The sequence below is a fragment of the Colletes latitarsis genome, chromosome 2 (genome assembly GCF_051014445.1).
Source record: "Colletes latitarsis isolate SP2378_abdomen chromosome 2, iyColLati1, whole genome shotgun sequence".
NCBI classification, from domain to species: domain Eukaryota; kingdom Metazoa; phylum Arthropoda; class Insecta; order Hymenoptera; family Colletidae; genus Colletes; species Colletes latitarsis.
In genome coordinates, this window is record NC_135135.1 from 12,675,859 (window position 1) to 12,690,118 (window position 14,260).

General features: G+C 36.4%; 1 protein-coding gene across 3 annotated transcripts in view; it reads left to right on the plus strand.

Annotated features, from left to right (window-relative positions):
• The window catches only part of LOC143351927 (uncharacterized), a 36,777-nt gene that overhangs the window by 674 nt on the left and 21,843 nt on the right, over positions 1-14,260 (plus strand). The window lies entirely within an intron of this gene.

The window sequence follows — 14,260 nt, forward strand, 5'->3', positions numbered from 1 at the left end:
TAAGAACTGTGTCATATGCAATCACTTTTCGCTTATAATGATGCGATTTGAATAGAGAGACATTTACAAATATCGCCAAATACACCCTATTTTCTTAATGTCAAGCAAAAACTTTATAAATTGTTTAATTCCTCGGTCAGTAACCTTATGTCGTTTCTATTACTAATCTCTTCGACTTCTCTTCTTTTTCTTTCTTTTGGTTTCTCTTGTTTATCTTTCATTCGTTATTCAAAATCTGCGTCATATTTACCGACAAGTTTAATTTAAGGATACGATAAAAAGATTTGTATGCAAACATAATGCTTTGACGTTTGTCAAACAACTTGTAATTATTTTCTGGGCATCATCGCGGCGATATTTGAGTAGATGACATCAGAAAGCGCCTGGAACGATCGGCGTACGATCCTTACATGATTAAATGTGCACATGCACCTTGTTACACCTGGAAGGCAAAACCGCATATACTGTGTCAAGGTTCATCGGATCAATTGAAATTGTGCAACCTTAGACTGGATCCTATAAGTCGCTGTCAGGCAATTAATTAACCGTCCCACTCGTTATTAAATTTCAAGTGTTCTTAAAGCGGATATTGCACTTTTCGGTTTCTCTTTCACGGAAAAGGAAAGGAATACAGCAAGTTATAAAATTATTGGCGCAGGTATACACATATTTTACTCTTGAATGACGGACTTCGACATAACAATGTTTTTCAAGCACTTTTCGTACTGTTATAGTCGATACAATCTCTTCAAATAAGTTTATCAACGCTGCACTAATTTTAAATGCATCTACTTTCGAATTTTCTTTTACTTATCTTATTATTAAACGTTCTTTCTATGCGTTACAAATTTCCTTTCTGTCACGGCATAATTATTTTCTACTTTTCCTTTATTTTGATACATTTTAATAATATTTTTTACAGTGCTGGAATTTCTCCTTATTATTTTACCAATTTCTCTATTAGATTTTCATTTCTTTTAATCGTTTTTTTTTTTTGTTTAAAGAAAATTTATAAGAAAAAAAAGGAAAGGAAGTAATAAATAAAATATACTCTTGCTTAAAATGAAAATTGTGAATTGCACTTGGCAAGTAATCTTTTTAGATGGGAAAACTAATTGCTTGTATCAGTTACAATCGATTAATTGCAAATTGAGGTTGCAATTAACAACTAATTGACTTCGGTACTCTTATATAATCGTATATAAAACATCTATAATATTAAAAGCAGTCATTAAGATATATCTTAACGACTGCATCTTCTGGCAAAGATAAATCTGTATATTTATTTATATTTGATCTCTAAACTTCGTTCCTGTCCTGAGAATGGAGCGCAGAACTCCCACCACCAGTGTAAAATTTGAAATTTATTGCTAGTTTTATGTATGAGTTAAGTCGTAATCTGTAGAAACAAGCTGTCGGTCTTTTCGTAAATAGGTTTTTATTTCTCGTGTTCGTGTGAAAGTGTCTAAACATGACGAAGTGAGTTCTCTGTTTCACTTAACCCAGAGTTGGATCAACGATACACGTTCGTTTTTATATCATTCATTCATCGCTAAGAGAGAATTAATTGGTTCGTGCAATTAAAATATAACATTTACTAATTAACAATCAATCATTCGATTGCAATCGGCATTGCAGGTCGTGTTAAATACATATTGCTAGAAACACTTCTGCCTATAAATATTTTTGAACGTACACTTATGTAAATACATAATTTCTATGTTTAAATAATTAAAATATTAACGAATAAAACAGAAACAAATTTTAAATGTCTTTTGTATCCACCCCCGGTTGTAAAAAAACAACGTAAAAACGTATTCAATAACAGCTGACAGAAACAAATCACGATCCTCAACACGGCCTTCAGTCCTCACCGAGAACAACCATAAGATCGCTGACTTTGTGTTGAAACGTTTCTCACGAATTTCTCGTGTCGATCACGTCGAATGAAGGAAAAGAGGCCTGGCTAACGAGAACTGTCGTACATTTAGAAAATCGAGCGCGCTTAGAACGGCGAAAGTAATCGAGAACTCTCTCGGGATACAAAATAGAGAAATAAATAGATGGATAAACAGATAGCTAAACGGAAGGATAGAGAAAGAGGGACCTTATCCTTGAGGGAATCGAGGCCGAGACCTGGAGGTGACGTCTCTCGATGTCGATTCCTCGAGGTCGTCGTTGACGCAAGGAAAAAACATCGCCGTGTCCGAATGATTTTCTAATATCCGTTTCTGTCGACCCTAATGCGCCTTTGTCGATGATCTGGTGCCGTCGTCGGTGTCGCTCGTGTGAACTAGAACAGGAATTCCGTGAACCGCGTGAAAAGGTGGGGGTGGAGAGCCACGACCCTAATGACGCTGGGCCGACAAAGCAAGAAACTTCCTCCCGCGCGGAATTTATGGTGATGATAATTAATAGGGGGAACTATATCGTGAGATGCCTGAACCGTGGCTAATCTTCGCAGTTTTCAAATTAATGAGAGACCGTCTGCATGTACGGTTCTTTGTTTTGCACTTGCGCTGCCGTTTGATTGGCGATAGAAGCTCCTCTGAACCGAAAGAACGTTGAACCTGAACGAGTTTTGAAGGAAACGACGATTAGAATCGGGAAAGCCTGGAAAACCTGGAAAAAAATGATATTAAAAATATGACAACTACCAAATAATTTGCCAAATGAACATTCAAATATACCGTATAAAAACTTTTTTCTCGTTTAGGCCATGAACTTTTTCTTCACCCCTGTGCGTTTTTTTAGATTCATCACTGAATGTCTAACTAAAAAACGTTTTCTACCTCGTCGATGAATGGTACATTTATCACAGCCGTTACATTTTCACGGTGCCACGTGTAAATTGCTCGATATACAGATGGTACACCTCTCTTGCCATGAAATTCAACCGAGCGTGAACTCTGACCTGGAAGAGTGCACACGCTTCGTCGATTTTAACTTGGCCCATTGTTGCTGGTTAATTTACTCGAAAGAAGTCTGAAATCGAGAGACGTTCCGTTTCGTATAATTCGGTATCTCCGATTCGTCTTACTTTCGCCAGAACACCCCCGCAATTCGAAGCTAATTTCGTTCAACTGGAAATCTACTCGAAAAGGAAAATAAAAGAGCATTTTGCCTTGCTTTTGGGAAATCTCTTGATCCTTTTCTTCTATCCCAAACTAGCCTTCAACCATTTTTTCTACAAATTGGCGCTTGAGGGAAGCTCATAGATCCTCTTCTTAAAATGAATCTTTGAAGAATTTATCAATTCCTGGCACTCTTGTTACATAGAATGTAATGGAAATTATTTTGATTAACTAAATACACTGTGTATGGTTTATATAGGAATAGTGCCATCCACTGTAGAAATCCAGTTTCACTTATTAGTAAAACCGATAGGTTAAAAACATGAACTTTCAGTCTCAGAAATTACTTATGCTTCCTGGATCGACTAGGCTGACCTTTGCGAATCTTTTTGTTCTCCTACGAAACTTAATCACTGCCTATTCTTATCACCGGTTACACACCTGAACGACGACTCAATAACCCTGTGATAACACGATCCGGAAAGACCTTTTCCTCGAAGGTCGCCGTTGTCACGGTCAATTCAGGTATTCGATTCATCCTCTTAGCAAACGGGTTCAATTATCACGCGTCACCTTTACTCACCGTGATCGATCCTTGGCCACCATTACGGTGATATTAACGTCCTCCTACTGTTTACTGACCCACCAACGATTTCTTCGCCATTAAGACCTCCCGATCGATCGTCTGTGAACTTTAATCCACGACCCCTTCAAGCTATCTATACTCCGGGTGATTATCATCAGCTGGAGGTGAATTCTTGACGATCATTAGCACTGAGGCGACAATTTGTTATACAATTTTGTAACGAAGTCGTTTGTTAACACTAGAACTACCCGAAATGGTCAAAACGACGCATTCGTTATTTCTAATAAAAATTGTAAAAACATTACTCGACTGGATTTTTAAAAGTTTACTGTGATTTTCTTTATAAAAGAATGAACAAACATTTATTTCTATCGCATTATACATTTCTTCAAGAATCTATTGTTTTAATTTTTTTGATACAAATAAATACATCATTATTGTCGGTAGTTCTAGTGTCAATTTAAATAGAAACAACCGTGTGGTCTAATCCTAACGCCCGATCACAAGACAGAGACTCGCCAGCAAATAAACGGAGAAACCAGAGAACGTTTCCACTTAATCCTCGCCTCGCTCGGCAACATTTGTGTTCCTCCCTCGTGTCACAGTGAACAGAAAGTGCACATGGGGACAGACGACTGAAGGATGATAATGACTCCTCGAGTCGTCGATGACGCGGCGTACGGCTCTTAATAAAAAGGGATTCCACGAGAAGTTTTTTCTCTTTGTTAATTGATCGAACGCGGAACGGGAGGCAGGATTGTCCCGTGTTGTAAATCGTCGATTGCTCAACCAGCGATGGAATTGATTCCGCTGTGCTACAACGACTTTGTTCCACGGGTACTCGTGGCGATTTCTCCTCTGTTCGCGGGATGCTTTCGACCAATTAACGCAGCGGCTTCGATACGTCATTGTAAACAACTGAAATTCCGTAAAATTGCGTTCACCGTTTCCCATGATCCATTCATTCGATTGTGCCTCGAGTGATCATTGAAGGTTCTATTCAATTAATTCCGTTTTGATGAACGCTGGATGTTCGTCTCTTTCTTTCAACGAATTTTTAATCTAAAGGTTGAAGTTATTCTGTTCTCCGCCGCGAAAGCACAGGTTAAAGGGGAAATTGATTTGAATAAATGTCGAAAACAATCCTATTTATCCGCCCACCCCATAATATATTGGTTGTGTAATAAGTCCATTCACTTTTCTTAAAAGACTATTTGATACTACTAATTTAGTTAGACTTCTGCCGGATCAGTGAACTTACTTAGAAACTTTGAAATGTTGACAGAAGTATTTTATTAAGACAGAATTAAATAAACGAAACTTTTTTTATCTCGATGACGTTTAAATTGAACGTGGATCGACGATCTTTTACTGTCTAATAAACTATCCTTGTTTTGCATAGAGAGAATTTTGCAATGTAGGAAATAAGCAAAAATCAAACTGGAATAATGTTCGTTGCGTCGTTCTTTATCGCAGTGAAAAACAAATTCATTTCTGGACATGAGTGATAGCAGTTTCTCTTTTATAGTTGCTTATAATTTATCCAGTCGCGAACAGACTTTTTCGTTATTAATTGTCCAATTATGTGGTAAAAGTTTATAATAGAATACTAGAGTACCGCGGTCGACGCGAACGGATTTATTACACAATATTTTACGTGTTTGAACAATTTCAAAACTATAATTACTAATTGTAATTTATGTTTAATATAAAGTATTAAAAGTATATTTTTATCCCTGAAAGGTACATACAAAAGTGTCTGCCCAGAGTCAATTTTTATTTTGAGTAATTCAATGTTTTTCTTACATAGATAGAAAGAGGAATAATATAGTTACGATTTTATGAATTTTTTCCTTCATCTTGCCAATTAAGGATTAACGAAATGTTTAAAGTTATATTCAAATTTCGACACCGGACGGGTCGAGACCGGTAATTACGTTTGGATGAAATTTCGTTTGATGCCATTGGGAACGTAATTGAAGATTACACAGGATTACGTCAAAGTAATTATTAATGAAAAAGTAAATCGGATTTTAACGGATTAGATTAGAAACAACGGCGAGGAGCATGTAATTACGGTGCAAAGTGAGAATGTATGTATACATGCAGGCTATCCTGGAGGCAGCCAGTGGAACAAAGAGAAACTACCGGACACATAGGATATCTTGGGCAATCCGGTATTTCGTAATGGACAACGCCGCAAACTGTATCGCGAGAGAGAAGTTTGATTCTCGATATAACGATTGCTGAAAGTGCAACGTGGAAAAGTCAGAAACGGATAACTATACACAACTATGTGATCATATATGTTTATACAAAAAAGTGTACATTTAACGAGCAAAATATATTACACGTTAGACTAAAACGTTGAAAACTATATGGTATATATTACAACAACTTTTATTAATTTATCTATTTACGAAATGGCATTGTGCCTACTCTAAATTTTGTCAATTAAATAAAAAGTGTATAAAAGTTTTGTATCTTGCATTGTTGTTCGATATTGCAATCTTTAATTTCACAGTTTAATTCAAATTTGCAAACAAAAAGAAATTTTTATTCGAAGAATGTGAATTCATGATTTAAATTAAATCTTTGTTACCTAATTATCGTATTCTTCATATTTATATATTTACATAATAATATTTGATAGTTTTCGTGGGCGTTCCATTATTAGCAATTAGTATTAGGCTTAGCAAGCAGTATTAGGAGTGCCCCAAGCGCGTGTAATTTGCTCCCTTATTGATCCAACCCTGCAATCACCTAATCACCTAATTACTTTAAGCAGTACGCAACTAACGTCGAAACAGTAGAACCTTCAGCGACGAACGTTTCAGATCTAGTCAGTGGTACGTTTACAAATCGTATCTTTAGTTCTTCCAAGAGGCAAGGACACAGCTTTTCCCTCCACGCGTAAAGTATTATTTTTAGATCCCGGTTAAGTGCAAAAAAAAAAAAGCAACTGCAGTACCGAGTCAGTCTACAAACCAAACGATTCGGGTTTTCTCGCTGCTCGTTGTTTTAACCGTCTCGATTTCAGCGTGGTCTTTCGGTCCGTCCAAAGCTTCCTTTATCCTTCCTCCAGCCGCTAAACTATTTTCATGGCGAAACCGAACGCAGAGCTGCGGCGCCAGCGTCTTCATTTGCTTTTCTACGCAACAAGGGAAAACCATATAAATCGTATCAACGTGTATGCATCGTGAACCCGTTCTGGGTCAATATCTCCATCCATCTATCGCCGTGAAAGCTGCGTTAACTTGATACTCTGTAATCCAATTTATGACGCTTCTGAAACGTCTATGCAACACTAAGCCAAGGTATAACGTTCTAATTGCTTGTTTCCGAGGTATCTTGTGCCATTTACGTTACGCTTGAAAGCAACTTCATTGGTGATTTTGATAGATTCGCTTTCCTTTATTGTTCTTGAGAAACTAGGACTTCGTTATACATACAGGGTGTTCGGCCACCCTTGGGAAAAATTTTAATAGAGGATTCTAGAAGCCAAAATAAGACGAAAATCAAGAATACCAATTTGTTGATGGAGGCTTCGTTACAAAGTTATTAACAATTAAATTTCAAAAATTTCAAATCGTTCTGGAAAAATTATTTTCGGTTGTGGGGGTTAATTACAATCATTTTTGGTGAATAGACATACCCCCGAATTCCTACCCACTTTCTAGAAAAAAATTCGAGAAGGTGGTGAAATTTTTCGACAAAATTAAAAAATTTCAAATCGTTCTAAAAAAATTATTTTTGATTACAGGGACCAATTATAATCATTTTTGGTCAATAGACATACCCTCGAAATCCTAACCACTTTCGAGAAAAAAATTCCTTACCGAAAATATAATTTCAGGCCGGTAATGTCACTGCAAAATTTCGTGTGTATCTTTAAAACGTCATAACTTCTGAACGAATTGGACGATTTTAATGTTCAAAAAACCAAACGCCGCGTATTTTAGTGTAGAATATGTAGCAATTATAAAAATATTCGAAAAGTTGTTCCTTGACCCCGCAAAATGAGAAAAACCCCATAAAAATGGTCCAATTTTCAAACAGCCATAACTCCTATAATTGTGAATATATTTCAATGAAACTTTTTTTTGAAGTAGAGCTCATAGGTACCTACAAAAATGTATTAGACAACTTTTCTGTAGGGCGCCAAACAAAATTACTAAAAATGAAAAAGGAATTTTTAAAAAAAATCGACAAAGGGGTAGGTGCCTAAATTTTTCGGCGAAAAAAAAAATTTTTAATTAATTCTGAAAAAATTGTTCTCGTTTGCGGTAGTCAATTACAATCATTTTTGGTCAATAGACATACCCCCGAAATCTTGCACATTTTCGAGAAAAAAATTCAGTACGGTCGGAACTTTAAACGTTAATAACTTCTTAACGAAGCCACCATCAACAAATTGGTATTCTTGATTTTCGTCTTATTTTGGCCTCTAGAATCTCCCATTAAAATTTTTCCCAGGGGTGGCCGAACACCCTGTATATAGCGTATAAACAATTATTATTTTTCGATCAACCGTTTCGATTAATAGTTCTTTGTAAAGAGTATCAAGGAGCATCAGTTGATGTAATAAAAAATATAGGATTCCGTTCAAAAAAATCGTTGATGACCTTCGTATCTCCTCTACACGTCCATCGACAAAAGAACTAGTATCATCAGAATGTGCCACTCTCAAAACTATGCAACTTTATCTGAAATACTTTTCGCTACACATAGGAATAATGACATTTTATATGCCAATATGCAGTGATCCGCCCTGTATACGAATTCGAAAGAAATTAGAATGGAACAACTGCCTAGTGTTTCTTGTTAGACCATTTTCATAATCACAGGACAAAAGTTAGGTAGATACGTATGATATGCAATAATTGCAGGAATTGTAAATACGATCGATGGAACGACTTTGACTCTCGATTCGATGACTCCCCAGGGTTGAACGAAACAAGGCGGAAATTGATAGGAAGTCATCGGTGATGAGTCAGCAGGGTCTGTTTCAAGGGATAGGGGCACCAGAGGGTGCAGATAATGTCATCACGCACAGTAATTTGCAGCTCGTGAGGGTGAATATTCGGGAACCATGAACAAGTGTGATGTCTTCCACCAACAAAAAATATTTTCTAAAACATCTGGGAACGATGACGTGTTCAATGCCCCTATGTAAAAAGCATTGGAACGAAGAATTTTACTGCCACGTTTAAAACTACAACACTCTGATCATTCGAACATCATCAACCATATCCCATCAAGCCTTCCACGGTTCTTTTACAATGTTCCAGGATTTTAAAATACAGTATACTAGAAACTGGTCGCTTTAATCTTTTTAAGGATGAAGCGTTTCGTATCGAATAAACAAAAATTCAAATTAATATTGATCGAACACTTGGCTAAGTTCTTCCTTAGAATGAGTCTATGTTTTAAAAATTAATATTCTAAGCACATTTTAGTATTTCGCGTTATACATAGAGGGTGATCGGCCACCCCTGGGAAAAATTTTAATGGGGGATTCTAGAGGCCAAAATAAGACGAAAATCAAGAATACCAATTTATTGATGAAGACTTTGTTAAACAGTTATTAACGTTTAAAGTTCCGACCGTACTGAATTTTTTTCTCGAAACTGCGCAAGATTTCGGTAGTATGTCTATTGACCAAAAATGATTGTAATTGACTCCCGCAACCGAAAATAATTTTTTCAGAATTAATTAAAAATTTTTTTTTTCGTCGAAAAATTTAGGCACCTACCCCCTGTCGATTTTTCTTAAAAATTCCTTTTTCATTTTTAGTAATTTTGTTTGGCGCCCTACAGAAAAGTTGTCTAATACTTTTTTGTAGGTACCCACGAGCTCTACTTCAGAAAAAAGTTTCATTGAAATATATTCACAATTGTAGGAGTTATGGCTGTTTGAAAATTGGACCATTTTTATGGGGTTTTTCTCATTTTGCGGGGTCAAGGAACAACTTTTCGAATATTTTTATAATTTCTACATATTCTACGCTAAAATACGCGGCGTTTGGCTTTTTGAACATTAAAATCGTCCAATCCGTTCAGAAGTTATGGTGTTTTAAAGATTTGCATGAAAATTCGGGCAGACATTTCTGGCCAGAAATTATATTTTCGGTAAGGAATTTTTTTCTCGAAACTGAGTAGCATTTCGGGGGTATGTCTTTTGACCAAAAATGCTTGTAATTGACCCCTGCAATCAAAAATAATTTTTTTAGAACGATTTGAAATTTTTTAATTTTGTCGAAAAATTTCACCACCTACCCGAATTTTTTTCTCGAAGAAGGGTAGGATTTCGGGAATATGTGTATTCATAAAAAATGATTGTAATTGACCCCCGCAACCGAAAATAATTTTTCCAGAACGTAAAAGCTGGTAATTACCTCTAGAGCTTGCCATGATTGCTTTAAAGATTCTTTCCTCCGCCTTATTCAATTTATATCCTAATTTGTCTATTACAATTATTTATTTTTATATTCAAATATATATTTGTAATACGGTTTTGAAAACACTTCACAGATTTAATTTATATGTTTATTAGGCTAGTAGTATTTCTTCTATCGGTCCCTTGGACTTTAAATAGAGAATTAAAATGGCTCGTTTCTAATCGGGACACCCTATATAATGAAGAGTAGCTTCCAGTATTAACAGCTTCAACAGTTCTCGAAGCACCTTGTACGGCAGAAACGTGTTCCTGGCCCGAACTTAATCATCGTTTCTGCTCGTCGGTTTTAATTCCTAGTATTATTGTTGCTCGATTCGGAAAACTCGATTCTAGTCGGCTTCGATCAACTTTGATATGTTGTCATTTTTCGATAAAACATTTTTTAAACTCTTCTTTTAAATTTTCGAATTTTTATTACGTTTCAACGCAAACATCTTCCATAAGGATCAGATTCAGAAATTGTTGAAACGATTGTAAAAGAGCTACGACAAAAATTTTGTAAACAAATCGTACTTTGCTCTTTGGATCGTGGCCCTAGTAAAACTTAAATCAGCCTATCGAAAATGTAGAGTGAAATGGATAAAAAAAATTCGAAGAACGGTCATTCATTTAAAGAAGGAGTTAAAAAAGTATCTTACAGAAAAATTGTACTTTAGGGAACCATTGGCTGATCTTTTCCTTTCAGAGAGCCTCTCGCTTCCGCACCAGATCACCTTGGTCCACGGAACTCCCCTCCGTCGTGTGACTTCACCTTAACTACTGCCCACATGACTCTTCGGTATCTCAAAGGACGATAAATGCATTCGTAGATTGCAACCTAATATGCACGCGTGCAGTATATTCTCCTTTTTGATTCAAATTGTGAGTAGAAATCACACAAGGGCAAAAACCTTACCTAAACAAACATTTAAAATAACGAATAAAAGATAAACGACTGTTTATCCGTTCCTCGTTAAATAAAAATTTCTATCGAATCGGTGAATTGAAGAACAATACAAGTCCAAAATCCACATTTTGAGATATTCAGAGAGACATGTTTAATTTTCGTGTTTCGTCGATATAATTGATTTTGTATTGCAATATCACTTATGTACTCCAAACGTTAAAGGTCAAAAACGTTAACTGTTTGCCTTGTAAAGCTAATAAACACATTATTAACTTCTCGTCGATTATCCTCGTGCAATATTCTCTAAAATTAGTATCCTCGATAAGTCATCGATACTTTCAGAATCGCTAATAATAACGCTCTCCTCGGTGGTGTTAAGTGACCAAGCCTCATCCGGAAGTTTTAAATCTGATCGTAACTTGTCTCTCTCTTTCGTCCAAAAGGAAAGAGAATTGAACAAAGGAAAGGTCTAAAAGGGAGCCCAGGTTGGAGAGAGAGGCGCAGGAGAGACAGATATAAATAGACTAAGAGTCGAGGAAGAAGCAAAACTGATAGGGACAATTGGAGGGGCAGAGAAAGGAAATGGAAGGTACAGACTTAAATGCGTCAAAGAGACGAAAGAAAGGAAACTGTAGACAATGTAACAGGCAGCAAGAAAAAAAGAAAACTGAAATAAGCAGTGTGTCTCTTGACCCATAAGAAATAATATTAAGATGGACACCAGATATATATGAATTGACGAGAGAAACGCATGTTTGAAGCGATAGTTTACATATTACGTACAACCTTTGATTACGATACATTTAAAATTCACCTGTTGCTCTAAGGTGAAAAGAATCATCCGATTTTCCGACACCTACGATTATACGATCAACCCACGTTGTTCCTATTAAGTTGGATAATCGAAGTTCTACCATATTAGTAGGGATTTTCTAGATAACTAACGATATAACGATATAGCACGAATTCTTTAACAAATACCCCAGCTTGCAGACTATAGGCAGACCGAGCGTAAAAGGGTTGTAATACTTCACGACCTTTACTTACAGAAAACTGCATGGCGAACCGATGGCCTTAAAAAAGTCGGTTCCTAAGAGAGTCATAAATCATTGAAACGTACCTCTTGTTTGCCAAGGTTTATAGTGTGTTTTGTACGGAGTATGTCGATCGTTTCGATCGCGTGGGTGTAAAAACAGGTATTGAAAAAATGGAAGCCCAAGCACTCGGTAAAACGTGGGTCTTTCGTGACCAATCGAACCGCTCAGAAAACTTGCACAATATGAAACAACGATTTGCATTCAACGGCGTTCCTCATCAGGAATAACCTTTTCCCACAAAAAAAAAACTTCGTCTAACGTACGAGTTTCTTTACAAAACACCGAGAAATCAGTCTGAACGCTTCTAAATTGTTTAACCTCCTGATTTGCAATCTTTATACGTGGTAAAATAAGATGAATAAACGAGCATTACAAACTTGTGTTTAAAGGTTTGTGTCAAAGTTGTTCTCTCTCTAGTTAGATAATAAAAAAATGTACATTGCATCAAAATAAATAAGAATTCAAAAATTTACTTTCTATATTACATGCATCTTTCAAAACTATTTTATTTCTTGTTATTTTAATTGCAATTTTGGTTTTAAAGATCGATTATCCAAACAAAGTCTCCCTATTAGTTTAGATAATCGATGTTTTATTATACATTCATTATGTTTCAACCCTTAACTGGAATCGTATATTTACAATAACTAACATCGTAGAGCATTTCTCTATCCCAAAATAGACTATAAGAAAATAAAAAACAACCAACTTCCTTGCGCAATTGTCTTCATTTTATTTGTCAGTTACGCAGAATAACAGAGCATAATATTAATTGCAAATGAAATAAATTTGAATCGTTGGGGTGTCAAAGTATTCCACGATATGAGTTAAGGGTTAAAAACGAGTTATAATTATTCTATTCGACGTGCACACCGGAAAATTATCTAAGACATCGCCATTTGAATAAATGATACCGTCTTTCGTTTTTTGGAGACGCGACACTCAAAGCGTAAAGTGGCGACACTAAGTCCACGTTTCAGCTGTAACGCATCTACCGATCCGGTACTTCCGGTTCTGTAATTGCAAAAACAAACCGGCGAGCCGATACGCTCTCGTTCTGGCTCGCTTTCTGAATTCGATGCTGTAATCGAACCTGAAGGAAAGGTGCTCCGTCTCGACAAATTCGACATGGACCTCGTGATCAGACGGGTCAGTGAAATGAACGTTCACTTAGGCGAGTCAAATATTACTTATCCATGTCACTGTTGCAAATTTTCTGCGACCGATTACGAAACTATGCCCTGACTAAAAGTGTAATTCATCGATCTGTGTTCATTAACATCTTCAGGTATACTGACACGCAACAAACCTGTTAACGTAATTACTTTCCTGTACATGGGATCATAATTAAAATATATCGAGTGGTCCGAGCAAGATCTGCGGTCTTAAATACTTGAAAACTGTTTGCTATGTGGAAAAATGTTTGAAACAAAAGATGTATGATACGGGGTAGAGTATGCGCTCGTATGATTATTTTTCCCCCACTTTCCTTTGTTTCGAGCAGCCTACCGATTCAGTGTTTGAAAAGAGTCGGACAACAATATAGCCATGTTGCTTTTCTTTCTTTGTAGGCATCAGATACTGCAAGCTGGATGCTGCTCGAAACCGTTATGCAACCTGCAGCGTGTAAAGCGGTCTTTGCTCGCCCAGATTCCCGTTGCCCTGTCCTCGTGTCGTTACTAACATCCCGAGACCAACTATAGGAGATCACAAACTCCAATAATTCCGTGCATTATAACGATATTCTTTACTTATGTGGGTCGACTAAATTACGGACTTCCGGTTCTCCAAAACAAAAACGGAGTCAGTGTTTTTCTGATTATTAATTACACATTAAATAATATTAATTGCAAGATTTGCCTCGTAAAAGCTCACAGGAAGAACAAAAATGGTATGCAACTCACCAACCGTAGAATGCAAGAGTAGTACCTGTACGACCATGTTATCTAGTGGAAATCGTCAGCAAAGTCATCGAAGAAGTTCTCTGAATCCATGAATCCGATAATGACATGTCAGGACTCTGTAAAAAATGACAGAAAATATTACACTCATGGATACCTACAAAAAAGTATTAGACGACATTTCCGTATAACGTCAAACAAATTTATTGAAAATTAAAAACGTATTTTTAAGAAAAATCGACAGGGGGTAGGTGCTT